Source organism: Prionailurus viverrinus, chromosome D3 (genome assembly GCF_022837055.1).
Source record: "Prionailurus viverrinus isolate Anna chromosome D3, UM_Priviv_1.0, whole genome shotgun sequence".
In the NCBI taxonomy this organism is placed as follows: Eukaryota; Metazoa; Chordata; class Mammalia; order Carnivora; family Felidae; genus Prionailurus; species Prionailurus viverrinus.
In genome coordinates this window covers 13,047,520-13,062,420 of record NC_062572.1, presented here as the reverse complement: position 1 = coordinate 13,062,420, position 14,901 = coordinate 13,047,520, and the positions used below count along the sequence as shown (strand labels likewise).

Here is a 14,901-nt window from a genome sequence, read left to right as displayed (position 1 = left end):
AAGTGCCGTGTCTGTCGTAAGTGATTCCACTTGACGTGGAAGTCCCATATCTGTGTGTTCTTGGGCCAGCGTTGGTTGGAGTGAGTTTCTTGGACCATGTGCACCAGGATCACCCGAGGTGCTCGTTTCTACGTGCTTCCTGACACCGGCTCCCTGAGCGGCCAAGTCAGAAACTTTGGATACAGGGCCTGAGCGTCTGCATTTCGACAAGCTCTCCGGTGATTTTCGCCCATGCTAACGTTGGGAGCGGCTGTCTCAGCCCCTTACGTTTGTGAGATCCCTCGGTATTTCAGACCTAGGGGTCCAAGACTCTTGGGCTCCACCCTAGACGTGGATTTAGATACACATTCAAATTCCTGCTCCATCACTGGCTGGCGGGGTGACCTTGGTTAGTCTTTCCTCTCGTGGGGGTTCAGTGTCTCTGTCTGTAAAATGGGCTGGCCGTTCTCCACGTGCCCCTTCCGGACCCCCAGAGATATCTCTTTGCCGTTCTTACCCTGCTCTGTACTCTGGGGGGCTGACCTGCATGGATATGTATCACCAGGTCCCTTTGCCTTCCTCTTCCTGTTGGAATTGGCCAGTGGAAGTCACTGATGGAAGGCAGAAGGAGAGACCGACTGGAGTATTCTATTTCCCCAGCTCCTGCTGGGCGGCTCTTCTCCCATGATCTTGCGCTCCCTCACCTGGGGACACTACTCCCCTTCATTTGGCCAAGGGTGGCCATGGCCCCCCACGATAGCAGGTAGCAGAAGCATCAGCATCCCTCACCTCCTCCTTTGAGTCTGTTCACACCTGTGTAAAGAGACCCTTTATTGGGTTCCCACAACTTATCGATACTGTATTACATACTTGAAAGTTGCTACGAGATCTTGAAATAGTCTTACCAGGAAAAAAAAAAAGAACTGGGAATCACGTGACAGGATAGAAGTGTTAGCTAACACGGCCGTGGTCGTCACATTGCAATCCGTTTCTGCAGTCGACACTTTGTATGCCTTACGCTTACGCAGCATTACATGTCCGTTGTCTCTCAATAAAGCTAGAAATTTAAAAAATTGAAAAAGCATGGTTATACATCTAGAAAAAGGAGAGACCTTTTATTAAATGTTCCTCAATTAAACTCTTTTTTTTTTTAATTTTGTTTTAACGTTTATTTATTATTGAGAGAGCGTGAGCAGGGGAGGGGCAGAGAGAGAGGGAGACACAGAATCCGAAGCGGGCTCCGAGCTGTCAGCACAGAGCCCGACGCGAGGCTCGAACTCGCCAACCGCGAGATGGTGATTTGAGCTGAATTCCAGACTCTGCTAGTTGGAAATAACCAAGGAGATCAGAGATAGGAGAATAGTGCCTGGCCTGTGTTTGTTGAGTGAGTAAATGAATTTCTTCTGTTGGGGACGCTTCTCCTGTCATGGGGAGCTCATCGATGGAAGATGGAAGGCTTTGTTCGTTCTATCAGGAGGATGAGCAAACACAGGGCAGGTTGTGGAGTAAGTGTTTTACTCCCCGGTCCTGGGTTGGGGAGGGGGACCAAGACAGGGGCACAAGGACGCACGGCGGGGGACACGGAGACCACGCACCAGAGACAAATTCTCCTCCAAATCATCCACCCTCTCGTGACCCTTGCACAGCACAGGAGGGAAAAATTAGTCTCCAGTTTTCAGTCTCATTTAGAATCTGCGGAGTCCCCAAGACGGAAAAGTGTCTGGAGTTTTCTGTCTCCTCCTCCCCTTCCCCCCGCCCCGTGTCACGATTATCGCTCTCTCCCAACATGACCCTGATCTCCAGCTGGCGCTCTGACCGAGCAGACTGACTTCTGTCCCCAAATGATTGGCCCAAAGCAGCAGCTGAGCCGGGGAAGGCTGGATAAGGAAGGATGCTGTATTATGTTTATGCTCACGGGGCACAGGACACTGGACGAGGCCCTCCGCCGCCCTGAAAGATTTTTACCGCTACTCTTCGCCGCGCCCGTCTCTAGACCTGTGTCGCAGATGCCGGGCCCAGCGGGGAAAATAAATAAATAAACGCGTCCATAAAAACCAGACAACGCCTCCGGCTCGGCTGCCGGCTCCTGTGGCCCCAGGTGCAAGGGTACAGCGCATCATCTTTGCCTTTGGACCGCAATCAATGGAACAGGCAGGAAATGAGAGGAAATTAATTTTTCCCCCCTCTCCTCTTTCCCTCCCCTGCCATCTCTCCTGTTTTTACACAAGAGCCTTTTAAAATGTTGGTTACTCTCTGATTACAGCGCAATAGAGGTTCGAAACAGCCTCTTCTCGACTAAACTCCCTCTGCCCTTAACCAGAACGATTGGCCGGTTGCCTTGGTAATTGTCCTCATTTGCTGTGTAGAAGCCACAATTATGAAGGTTTTTCTGGGTACTGATCCTCTTAGTGCCTTTTTCTTAGAAGTTCACAAGAAGATGGGACAAAGGAGACCTAATAGATTTTATTGCTCTGGATCCTTGGAGTGCTCAGAGCCCATGACATGCGGGCATGAGCGGTGAGTGCCATTTAAATTGGCTGGCTTTGCCCGGAGAGAAAGCTTTACGCTGAGGAGAGTGGCCGAGGTTCTATTAGCTGGAGGGCCAGGGCGGGAGAATGAACTCCCAGCCCCGGCTCTTCCGGCTTGGCTCATAATGGAAACCCTAGATGGGCATCTGGGGCTGAGGGCCGGGCCACTTAACCTTTCAGTGATAATCGAAGAAAATAGACATGTAACTGCTCTCTTGAAACTCCGGTATGATTCAGGTTCAAGGCAAGAGAGCTCCGTGGGTTGTTGAAAAACCCAAACTGGAAATGTTTGGGGCAGAGGCAGCTTCCTCCTGCCCCCCGCCTCTAAAGAGGACCAGGACTCCATTAGCTGGGGGTAATTGCAGAGAAGAAACAGGGAGAAGATGACGATGATGGAGACGTTGATAATCACGATCACCGTAATCATATAATTTAGCTGGAAAGGGTTCAAGATGCTCACATTCACTACCCTAGCTGCTCCTCACAATAGCCTGGGTGTTGGTGCCTCCTTTTTTTTCTTTTTTTTTTTTGTAGATGGGGAAACTGAGACATAGGAAAGTAAAGCAATGGGTCCAGGTTGGAAGGTGACGGAGGTGATATTCACACACCAAGATACCTGACTACCGGAATCTTCCTAGCACATAAAACCTTTCGCTAAAGGAAAATCAATTCTAAGCTTTGATAGGGGTAAAGCGTAGACGCCTCTGAGCTGCAGTCTGTAGATTTAGGTGTTCCAGGGGCTAATGTACCTTCATTAGAAAGGCTTTGACGCGTGCTGTGTCCCCAGCTGGCACAGAAGAATGCCTGAAAGGGGCCAAGTGCATGGTTAGTTCATCTAGAGAGCCAACCCTGTTGGGCTGGTGGTGGCTTGCTGCGTTGAGAAGGATTCTGAGGCTGCGTCTGTCTGGTTTTACTGAGAAAGGGTGCCATCTTGGTGAGCAATGGCTGCCAGGAAGGAGGGATGGGGAAATCACGTGTGTGCCTCTTCTGCTGGCCCATCAGCTGGTTCCCTACCCGAGATCAGTTCACCAGATTGCTTTGAAGACATAACCATTCTTTGAAAACCCAGAATGACTTGTACATCAGGTGGCTCCAGAGCCATCCCATGATTTGCAGAAAGCCTTTTATTTGGGAGAAGAAAAATGTCAAACTTACAGTAGAGTTTCAAGAATAGCAATGACACGAAGAACATCCAGATGCCCCGTATCCAGGGTCACCTCTTGTTAACATCTTGCTCTGCATTTTCCTTTTCATATATATATATATAATATATGTAATATATGTAATATATATAATATATGCAATATATTATATATAATATATGTAATATAATATATATAATATATGTAATATATAATATATAATATATGTAATATGTGTAATATAAATAGTATATTATATATAATATATTATATATGTAATATATAATATATAATATATAATATATATAATATATTTATATATAATATATAATAGTTAATATATATAATATATTTATATAATATATATTTAATATATTTAATACTTATTTAATATAAATAATATTTATTTAAATATTTAATATATTTATATGTATTTAATACGTATAAATATATACATATTTCTTTTTTGTTTTCCTGAAACATCTGAGAATAAGTGGTACATGTCTTGGCCTTTTACCCCCAGGTATTTCAGTGTGTATTTCCAAAGAATAGGGATCGCCTCACATAACCACATTGCAGCAGCGACATCAGAAAATTTAACACGGATGCAAGACTTGTATCCACCTTCGCTGATGCAGCTTTGTCCAACAATGTCCTTCTTCGTGTGCCTCCAGGATCCAGTCCAGTATGAGGTATCCCATGTAGCTGTCCTGTCTCTTTAGCTTCCATTTATAACACTGACGTATTTCACATCCCCATAAGGCAGAGAGATTTGAAATATCCGTCTGTGTCTTTGATTTTTTTTTTTTTTTTTTTTAAGTAGGCTTCACGTCCAGCGTGGAGCCCAGTGCGGGGCTTGAACTCACAACCCTGAGATCAAGACCTGAGCTGAGATCAAGAGTCAGACGCCTAACTGACTGAATGCCCCAGGTGCGCCTGTGTGTTTGATTATTTTTGAAAACCAAATCGATGCTCTATGCTAGTTGCGGGGCCTCCCAGAGATTACTTTGACGATTCTTGCCCTGAGTAAGATAATATCAGAACAATGAAAGCTAACATTTATGGAGCAGACATGGTGCGCTGAGCCCTTTACATGCATTATCTCATTAAACCTACAACAGTCCTGACAGCAGGATGATTCTTCTCAGTGACGGAGGAAACTGAGGCTTGGAAATGTTTTGCCTAACAGCACACAGGTGGTAAATGGAGTCAAGATTTGATCTCAGGCAGACCGGCTTTAGAAAGCACGCTTTCGTTGTGGGGCGCCTGGGTGGCTCAGTCTGGTAAGCAGTCTGACTCTTGATCTTGGCTCAGACCGTGATCTCACGGTCACGAGAGCGAGCCCTGTGTCAGGCTCTGTGCTGAGAGTGGAGCCTGCTTGAGATTCTCTCTCTCTTTCTCTCTCTCTCTCTCAAACATAAACATTTAAAAAGAGGGAGGGATTGCTTCCAGGTAGGAAAAAGCCAAGAAAGCTTCCTGGAGGAGGTAGCTTGTGATCTGGGGTTTAAAGCTTCAGAGATGGGTGAAGCATTTCCCAGGTAAGGGTACTAATCCCAGGTAGAGGTACTAATCCCAGGCATTTGCAAAGGTGGGCATTTGTAGGAATGCACTGAGGGAAGTCTGTGGTGGAGCGGGGGGAGGGGGTGCTGTTGGCCTTAGCTCTTTTGTTTCATTGACTTGGTCCCCAAAACGGGTGCCATTTTTGGTACAGAGCCTGCCCAGCTCTACCGTGCCTGTCTTGAGGCCACGGATAATTTCTCCGGAAAGCCGCTTCCACAAAAATGTGTTGAGTGTCTACTGTGTGCCAGCTTGCCTAGGTGCTGGGGTTACAGTGGTGAGCGAAACACAACACAAGCCGTGGCTTCACGGACCTGGTGTTCTGCAAACTGATCTGTAATTTACACATAAAGAGCATTTTGATGTTTGAAGGCCTCTCCGTCTGGACTACAGTTGTCCAGATAAAGGGGGAAAACCCTTCACACCAGCGTACAGGGGACCTGTCGCTGAATCCAGGGCAACTCAGCCCCTCCCTGAGCCTCAGTTTCCTCATTTGTCAAGCGCACGGGCTCAGCGAGACCTGTAAGACCTTGCCGGCCCTGAAATTCTTAGCTTCTACAAATCAGAAGAGCAGACGCACCTCGGGAACCACAGGCGTCTGCGTCTGGGCGAACCTGGACATTTACTGCTTTTGTTCCTGTTTTCACCAGGGGCTCGGGGCCCTCCTGACAGTTCACCCCTCAAAGGTAATCAGAATTCTCTTTCTGTCCGCCTTGGTTTTCTGCTCTTTGACATGCATCATAAATTATTCTTTCTCTAAATGGCAGGCGTAGGTAAGTTACCAAAAGGTCACTCAGAACCCCAATCAATCCCAGCTGCTTTAATTACTTTAGTGCTGTTCAGACTTTGTGTGTGTGTGTGTGTGTGTGTGTGTGTGTGTGTGTGTGTTAGCCACCCAGAGGAGAGGCTCAAGAACCATTTTCTGCAAAAGGCGCTGGAATTTTCTTTAAGGAACAAAGTTAATTATGCTGGCTTTTGTGCATGTTCGGAGAATCCCCATCATAATAGACCTCAGTGTATGTATAAACAACAAAAGAGAGCCTATTTGCTGAGGCCTCCCTTGTCTTTGATGGGCTGATGGCAAATCTTGGAGATGAATTACAGGATGAACCCGGTGCGAGAATAAGATTAAAACCAGGTAAAAATAATCTATTTATTAAAATGGGTCCTCCCCACCTTTTCTCCCCGCTATCCCAGGGCTTTGCCTCAAAGCTCCCACAGGGTTCCTCCATGTTGTGTTTCATCTTTAGTTAAGAATTTAGAGGCGGGGTGTCGGGGTGGCTCAGCCGGTTAAGCGTCCGACTTCAGCTCAGGTCACGATCTCATGGTTCTTGAGTTCGAGCCCCGCGTCGGGCTCTGTGCTGACGGCTCAGAGCCTGGAGCCTGCTTCGGATTCTGTGTCTCCCTCTCTCTCTGCCCCTCCCCTGCTTGCACTCTGTCCCTGTCTCTCTCAAAAATAAACAAACATTAAAAGAAAAATAAAAACAAAAGCATTTAGAGGCAATGCTAAGGGTGACAAACAGAATTCTGCTCTGGTCTGTGGTTGCCTCTAAGTGGGTCTGCGGTTGCCTCTAAGTGGGTCTGCGGGTGCAAGAAATACATTGGTTCAGTCAGTGTTTTGGGCAAAGTCTCAAATCTTTAAGGCTTTGGAAAAGGCATGGGGTGCTGCTTTCTTGCTTGTGATGGGCTCCATAATAATAATATGTCTATATTAATATATAGAATAAATCATATAATAATAAATGGTAATAATAACACAGTAATTTACAACCATGCTATAACAAAAACAGTAACTCAGGCTAACTTTTGAGTACGTTTACATGCATTATACTTTGCATTTCTTGTCTAATCCTGTTCTCACAACTGTTATTCCGACTTGACATATTAGAAACTCAGGCACAGAGAGGTTATATCACAAGCCCAAGGTCGCCCAGCTGGGAAGGGGTGGGTCCATCCAAGGGTAGACCCTTGACAGCCTGAACCGGACATTTAGTAACAGCTGACTTTTATCCCGGTGTACTGAGTCCCAAGAACGATGCCAAATACTTTGCATTTAACACGTGAGGATTCTCACGGCAACACCATGAAGCCGGTACTGTTGTTTTTCTGAATTTGCACATACGGAGACTGGCTCAGAGAAGCTAGGTGACTGAGGCAAGGACAAACAGCACAGGGGAGCTGGGGTTTCACAGCCATCTGGATCTAGATCCAGGGTTGGTGAATTTATGACCCAGGGGGCCAAATGTGGCTCATTGCCTGTTTTTGTAAATAAAGTTTTATTGGGGCTCAGCCACACCCATTTGTTTGTGGGTTGCCCGTGGCTGTCTTTGCACCGTGCTGGCAGAGGAGAACAGTTGCCATAGGGACCGTCTAGTCCGCAGACCTGAAAATATTTACCATCTGCGCCTTTCCAGAAGAAGTTGGCCATTTCCTGTTCCAGGCTCAGTGTTCTTAATTATTATTGTCTCCTGCTAGTCTGTGAACCACGATTCCCAAGTCTGGTGGTTCCAGTGTGCTGGTCTGATGTTGGAACACAGCCTGGTCTTGGCCAGAGGTGGAGAAAGACCTGAGAATTCCTGCCCTTCTAAGGGGGATACCGAGGCCCCCCGGGGGTTCTAATGGCTCACTGGGTGTGCGTGTTTTACAGGGTGAGGTGAAGGTGGCTTAGTTAGAACATAAGGAGACCCGGGATCTTTGGAATTGCCCTGAAAGCAATGCTTGTGAGAGTTAAGTTTACCAGCAGATGCTTGTCAAATGTTCAGTCCGGGGGCCCCATCCCAGGACCTACTGATTCAGACTTTCTGGATGAGTCCTGGGAATCTGCATTTCGACCAACTCCCTGGGTGGTGCTGTTGTCCTTAGTCCCCAGGTGGACTGGGGCCCCATGGGGATGATACAGTGTGATTCTCCTCCACACAAAGGTAGAGCTCAGCCCCAGTTAACTCACAGCCCCATTTCACCTTTGTTCTCTCTGCTGATTCTGCCTCCCTCTGAATTTAATGACAATCATGCAAGACTTGGTCTTCTGTTCTGGGCTGATGATGTTTGGATACACAATAACAAGAAGGCGTATATAACTCACAAGCTGCTGTATATTCATAATGTAAAAAAGGCATTTACTTTCATTTTAGCAAGGTCACTATGTGGTCGTAATTAATATTTTCAGATCACTTGTGGTCTATCGGTGATAATGCCAAATTAGGAAAATTTTTCTCCAGTCATGGTACTTCTTAGGTAGTTTTTTTCTGAACTGAATTTTTGTGTTTTCATTGGGGTATAATTTACACGCAGCAAAACACACAAATTCTAAATGGAACATTTCCATGAGTCGTAACAAATGTATAGACTCGTGTATTAATTGCCTCCGTTGAGATTTCCGTAGTTATTTGAAAATTAATTTCATTTTGGGGCAACTTTGTTCCACTGAGGCAATAGTTACTGGAATTATTGATAAATGTTGGAAAGCCATTCCTGTGTTTGGAATTAAACCATGGATTCCAAATTTCATGTTTAAGCTTTATAATTGAGTCACATGGGATAGATTATTGATATTGCCAAGTGTCATGTATTTATTTTGCTTCCTGCCTCTTTTCATCCCTCCTCCTGGTTTTGCCAACAGAATGCGAATTTCGTTATTATTATTTTTGACCAACAGTATCCCCGGTGCCTAGTCAGTAGGCGTCCAGTGAATATTAGAGAGATGAATAAATGTGATTTGGGTTCAAAGGTATCCTGAGTTCTCTGTGATTCTGCCTAATGTCAAACAGGTAACCTTCATTATACAGAAGTATTCGTAAGCAAGGTACAATCTGTCTCTAGCAGAGACAACACATCAAATTAGATTATAATAATCTAATAAGCACATGCTTATTTTTCGTGCAAAACCGTGCCTCTTTTCCGTGCCGTTCGAGGACAGGACATTGGATTTTCTGGTGCTTTCCAGCCGGTGGCCAATCTGGTCTGCTGTATTAGACAGGGTCTTAAGGCTACAGGGCTTTTGGGCTAAAGAGGATGTATATCCTCTTTGATAGACCAGTAGTAGAGGCATCTGCAGAAGGTGAGACAAATGTTAGCTAGTGTGGCACAGAGATAATAAGATGGCTCCAATGACCCCCACCTTCTGGTAGTTACACTCGTATGTAATCCCTCCCGCTAGAGTGTGGCCAGGACCTATGAACTGCTTCTAACCAACAGAATATGGGAAACAGGATGGATGGTACTTCCATGATCACATCATTTGAGATTGTAACCTCTGTCTTGCTAGCAGACTTTCTCCCTTGCTAGCAGACTCTCTCCCTTGCTGGCTTTGATAAAGCAAGTTGCCATATTGGGGAGGCCCATTTGACAAGGAGCTGGGAGTGTCTTTGGGCTAAGAACCAGCTGGGAACCGAGGCTCTTAGCCCACCAGCCCAGAAGGAACTGGATATTGCCAACGACAATATAAGTCCCTTAAATTATGAGCTGGGAAGAAAAACCTTCCCCAGGTGAACTTTCAGATGAGCCCCCAACCCTGACCAACACCTAGATTGTAGCCTAGTGGGAGACTTGCCAGGGAAATGATGCCTGAGTTCCTGAGGCACAGAAGCTGTAGGAGAGTAAACATGGTTATTTTAAGGTGCTAAGTTCATGGTGATTTGTCATACAGGAACAGGAGGAAAGTCTCCTAGTAAGAACTTCCCTGTATATTGATTTAGACTATATATTTTATTGACATTACTTTATGAAACCCGTATAACAGCTCTGTTAATAACTAGTTGTCCCTGTTCACATTTTACAGATGAAAAAAAAAAATCCCAAGACTGAGAATTTAAGGGACCGTACCCGCACACACAGCTTTAATATATAATTATATAATGTTAATAGATGTAACGCTTAGCGCAGATGAAGCACTTAGTAAAATGTTGGCTGCCATTATTATTATTATGGTTGCTATTTGAAAAAGAAGTATTCGGGGCACCTGGCTGGCTCATTCCGTAGAGCTCACGCCTCTTGATCTCAGGGTCATGAGTTCATGCCCCACTTTGGACATGGAACCTACTTTAAAAAAAGAAAAGAAAAGAAAAGAAAAAAAGAAAAGAAAAGAAAAGAAAAGAAAAGAAAAGAAAAAAAAAAAAAGAAAGAAGTGTCCTAGGACCCAGTCTGTTTTCTGGGCAGAACCCTTTTCATCTGGGTCTCAGTTTCCACATCTATGAAATGAGGTGAGTTTCTTCCCCTGAGATGCTGGCCTGGCCGACAAGCTTCTCTCTCTGTGTTTCCTACCAGTTAGAAAGCATTCGAGTGGTGAGTCATTATCTCCCTTTCTCGTTCATCACTGTATTACCCTCGTCTGACCAGTTCAGCCTGTCGGGGCCCCTTCTCCCCTGAACTGCACTGGGAAAAACAAACAACGAGCAGACATCTCCTTTCCTTCCAATCTGGGCTCTGCCAAGCTCTCTGATCCGGCCCCTCCATCACTCCCAGCTGCTAAGCCGGGGCCATGTCTTCCCAACCTTGGGATGAAGTCAACCTAGATTTAGAGACCCGGGTTCAAATCCCGACTCCGCCGTTTAGCTAGCTGGATAACTTCTCCTCTTTGGGCCTTACCTGTAACACTGGGAAAAGTCTAAGTACCTCTTTGGGTCGTTGTGTTGAAGAGAGAGTCATGAACAGTGTGCTGCAGGAATGCCTAGCGCCTGCAAGTGATTTGGAAAGGCTCTGCTTGTTATGGTCAAGTCTTTATGGTTCCTCCTGGTGGGAATTAGAGATTCCTCTTGAAGACCATGTGGGCTCCAGAATTCCATGCGGCTTTACTGCCTTAGTTTCTCCAAGGCAGCCATTTTCCCAAGAATGTTTCCCCCAGGTCAGACTCCCAAGTGGTTCAGCGAATGCTTCTGATTGAGGTCAGGCACTCAAGGATCGCTGGCCGTCTTGGGAGGGAGAGGAGGATTGTTTCCTGGAGAGGATTACCTCTGAGCAGTGGGTCCCTTCTCTTCTAGGACGGAGCACATGGCTGGTACATTTAGAAAACAGTGTTCATCTTTAGGGCGCCTGGGTGGCTCGGTTGAGCATCCGACTTCGGCTCAGGTCAGGGTCTCGCAGTCTGTGAGCTCGAGCCCCCTGTCGGGCTCTGTGCTGACAGCTCAGACCCTGGAGCCTGCTTGGGATTCTGTGTCTCCCTCTCTGTCTGTCCCTCCCCCACTCGCACTTTGTCTCTCTCTTGCTCAAAAATAAATAATCATTAAAAAAAAAAAAGAAAAAGAGGGGCGCCTGGGTGGCGCAGTCGGTTAAGCGTCCGACTTCAGCCAGGTCACGATCTCGCGGTCCGTGAGTTCGAGCCCCGCGTCGGGCTCTGGGCTGATGTCTCAGAGCCTGGAGCCTGTTTCCAATTCTGTGTCTCCCTCTCTCTCTGCCCCTCCCCCGTTCATGCTCTGTCTCTCTCTGTCCCAAAAATAAACGTTGAAAAAAAAAAAAAAAAGAAAAAGAAAAAGAAAGCCATGTTCCCCTTTGGAAGCTCTGTTGATCAGAATCCCAGCCGACTGCCTTCCTGGGCCCTTGATTCTTCACCTTTGAGATACCCTGGACTAATGGGTAAACAAGGCATTCTGATGTAGGAGGGATTGGGCTGGCTGGATCCCGTCAGAGAAAATTCTATCAGCCTCCGTGCACGCCTCTGCCCAAAATGATGTGAGTAATTCTGAAGTTACAAGGAGAGGTGCAATTCATTCTCCACCTGCCCCCCCCCCCCACGGGCATACAGATGGAGCTGGAAAAGACAGAGGATGTTTTGTGAGGGCGTGCCAGAGTCGTGGACGCTGGATGCTGGGGGATGAGAATACCCCCTTCCTCCAACTCACCTGCCTGCACTGAGCCACGAAACAGCGGTCTGCAGCCATCGGAAGTGTGGGCAGGGATGAACATCTCTGTGCTGGGTGGGGAGACTGTTTCCCGTCTCAGGGAGCGATTAGATCCCCCCAAGCAAGTCTCATCCCTTGGACTCCTCCTGCATTTTTGTAGAGTGCCTAATGCTCCATGGATCCGCACGCTTACGTGTGGGGCCCGTTACAAAGGTTGGACTTGGAGGAAAGTGTTCAGAAACACGGCCATCGAAAATAGAGTCCAGTTCAGCCCGTTCCCTGGTCCTCAAGGTCAAGTGCCTTCCAAGATTGGGGACCGATTTTCCTTTGTGCCTTTCTCCCACTTACCACCGTGGAGGCAAGGCTGCCTCGGCCCAGAGCACAAAGGTCTAGTGATTTGTAGCTAGAACCCTTTGAGTCCAATTCTCCGAGTCCTGGGTTGGAGTCTGGGGCTCGCTCGCCAGTTGGACCAATGGCAGGACATTTCAGGAGCCACTACAGAGAGGGACACGGGGCACAGCACAGCGGTTGAGAATCTGGGCTTGGAAGTCCAGAAAAACCCGAGTTCAATCTCTGCTCGTCTCCTTTCCTGTTCCCTGAGGCTCACCATCATCACCTAGACAATGAGGATGATCCGACCTTGCCCGTAAGGTCACTGGGGGGGGAGGGGGGGCTACACGAGGTCACGTACGGTCAGCACCTGCCACGAAGCGTGTACTCACGAGGTGGTCGCTCCGAGCGCATTATCATCATCTCTACCGTTAACACCGACCATTGTTCCGAACTCTTTGTTGTTATGATTCATTTTTCCAGGGTAACGGCCACGGCCGCGCCCATCTGAGGGGCAGACCGCAGGCCCGGCTCGGAGCCGCGAGGCTCTCTAGGTCAGGGTTGGGTAAAGCAGCGGTGCTTAGGCACCAGAAACAGATGCCAGGAAGTGGGTGCTGATACGCACGGGGCATCGAGCCTGTTGCTGGGACTTAGTCTAATTATATCTGGCAGCTCGTTGTCCCCGGGGCCGTGCCTGCCCACGGGAGGGCGGATCACGTTTCTGTCTCCCCGAGTAAGCTGACTTGGGTTATCGTCAGAGTGCCGGAGTGTTCTGCCCGCACTTTGGCAGCTGGGCTGAGCGCTCTCGTCTCGTCTCGGCGTGGCCGGGTTGGGGGAAGGGTGTGGGCGGCTTGGGCCGCGGGGCCACTTTGCCGGGGGGAGGAGTCGCCGAGCTCCTGGAAACGGCCGCCGGATTTGGAAATAGAATGATCAGGAATGTTCCGCTGTTTGTGGGTCATTTTGACCTCCTCCCGGGTCAGGCCACCCATGTGGCTCCTCTGGGCCACACACGCCAGCAGAAATTAGATATGAGACGCACCCCCGCTCCGCGCTCTGTTTCTAGGCAAAGCTCCATCTCTCCTCGCCAGAGCCCTCTCTGCACATGCCCTCAGTCCCTCTCTGTCCCTCTCTGTCTGCCAGGTATGGAACGCGACGTCACTCACCTGCTGTACCCGCCTTCAGCGCTCCCTGCTGCCCCAGGCTCTTGTCCAGGCTGATTCCCACAGCCTCCCAGGCTCTGCTTGACCGGGCTCACGCGCCTTTCCAGCCTCATGCCTCTTTATTTCCATGCCCATGCCATCTCCCCCCTGGTCCTCTCCACGGGACTCACTCCCGTCTTCCTTGGCATCTCAGGTGGGCGGCCCTTCCTCCAGGAAGCACTCCCGGATGCCCCAGATCTGGGAGCGTCGCCCTTGTGTGTGCTTTCCCCGGGGATGTCTCTGCCCTTGTGGCTTGGCCACTGCCTGCGGGCTCGTCCGTGTCCTGCACGACCCGAGGGGGCGGGGACCTTGTGGAGAGCTTACGCGTTCCTGTGCCACAAGCCTCGCGTCGGCCGTGATCAGAACGGTCACTCTTGGTCACAAACCTGAGAGCGAAGCGGGGGCGGGGGAGTCTCGGGGTTGGGGGTCCCTGAGCAGACAGGTAGCTTCTGTGTGTCCTTCCGGATCCCCTCATCACTGCGTGGACTCTTGCCCTCTGGCTTCCGGGGGCTCGGCCAAGGGAATCATCGGCAGGATCAGAGGAAGTGAGGGGTCTGGGGTTGGGGCGTTTGTTCCCCAACTCTTTGATGGGGGTTACCCAGCTTAAGGTCACAGCTCCTGACAAGCAGCCCCTCTCCCGGGGTTCTAGGAACCCCACCGTCCCCTGACGCTTCAGGCTCTGGGTGGCGCTGGCTCCTTGTCCCCCCTCCTCCCGCCCCCCACTCTTCCGCAGCTTTGTGAATCGTGCCTTCACGAAATCATCCCCTTTGGGCGTGTTACCGGTTTCCGGCACAATCAGGGCTTTCTCTCCTTTGCTTTTCCACAACAACCTCAGGACGTGGGATCTCCTCCAGCCCATTCGGCAGATGAGTAGACTGAGGCAAAGTGACCCGACCTGCCCAAGGCCACCCAGGGGGTCAGAGGCGGAGGTGAGGATTCCAGTCCACATCCGTCTGAGTCAAAGCCTTCACCACTAACGTCTTGGACCTCATTTCAGGGGGAGCTCCATGGGGACGCAGGCCGGTCCTACAACGCACGCCGGTCGTGCTGGGCACGGGGGAAGCAGCCTGGTGACAGGGAGGACTGTGTATCCAGGTTGCATTGGACACAGGGCCCAGGAAGACTTCTGCTCCTTCTGCCCCCCTGCCTCACTCAGGTCTAGGGCTGGCTCCAGCTTCTCCAGCATGCACTGCCCTACTGTGGCCAGTGGCCAGGCCACCCCTAGACGGAGGCTCGCACCCCTCCACTGGCAGCTGGGTGGTCGCAGGTGAGACCCTGCCAGTCCCCGAGGCAGGTGGACTGTAGAGACCGGACAGGGGGGGTAGTCCTGGGA

At 49.1% G+C, this 14,901-nt stretch overlaps 1 long non-coding RNA gene across 1 annotated transcript; it reads right to left on the bottom strand.

Moving 5' to 3' along the window:
* Nucleotides 1-869: 869 nt before the first annotated feature.
* LOC125149248 (uncharacterized) lies at nucleotides 870-13,804 on the bottom strand. Its single transcript, XR_007145863.1, has 3 exons — nucleotides 13,533-13,804; nucleotides 12,040-12,534; nucleotides 870-1,036 (listed from the first exon to the last, which is right to left on the bottom strand). It is a non-coding gene; the product is annotated as an uncharacterized LOC125149248 (long non-coding RNA).
* Nucleotides 13,805-14,901: the final 1,097 nt, after the last annotated feature.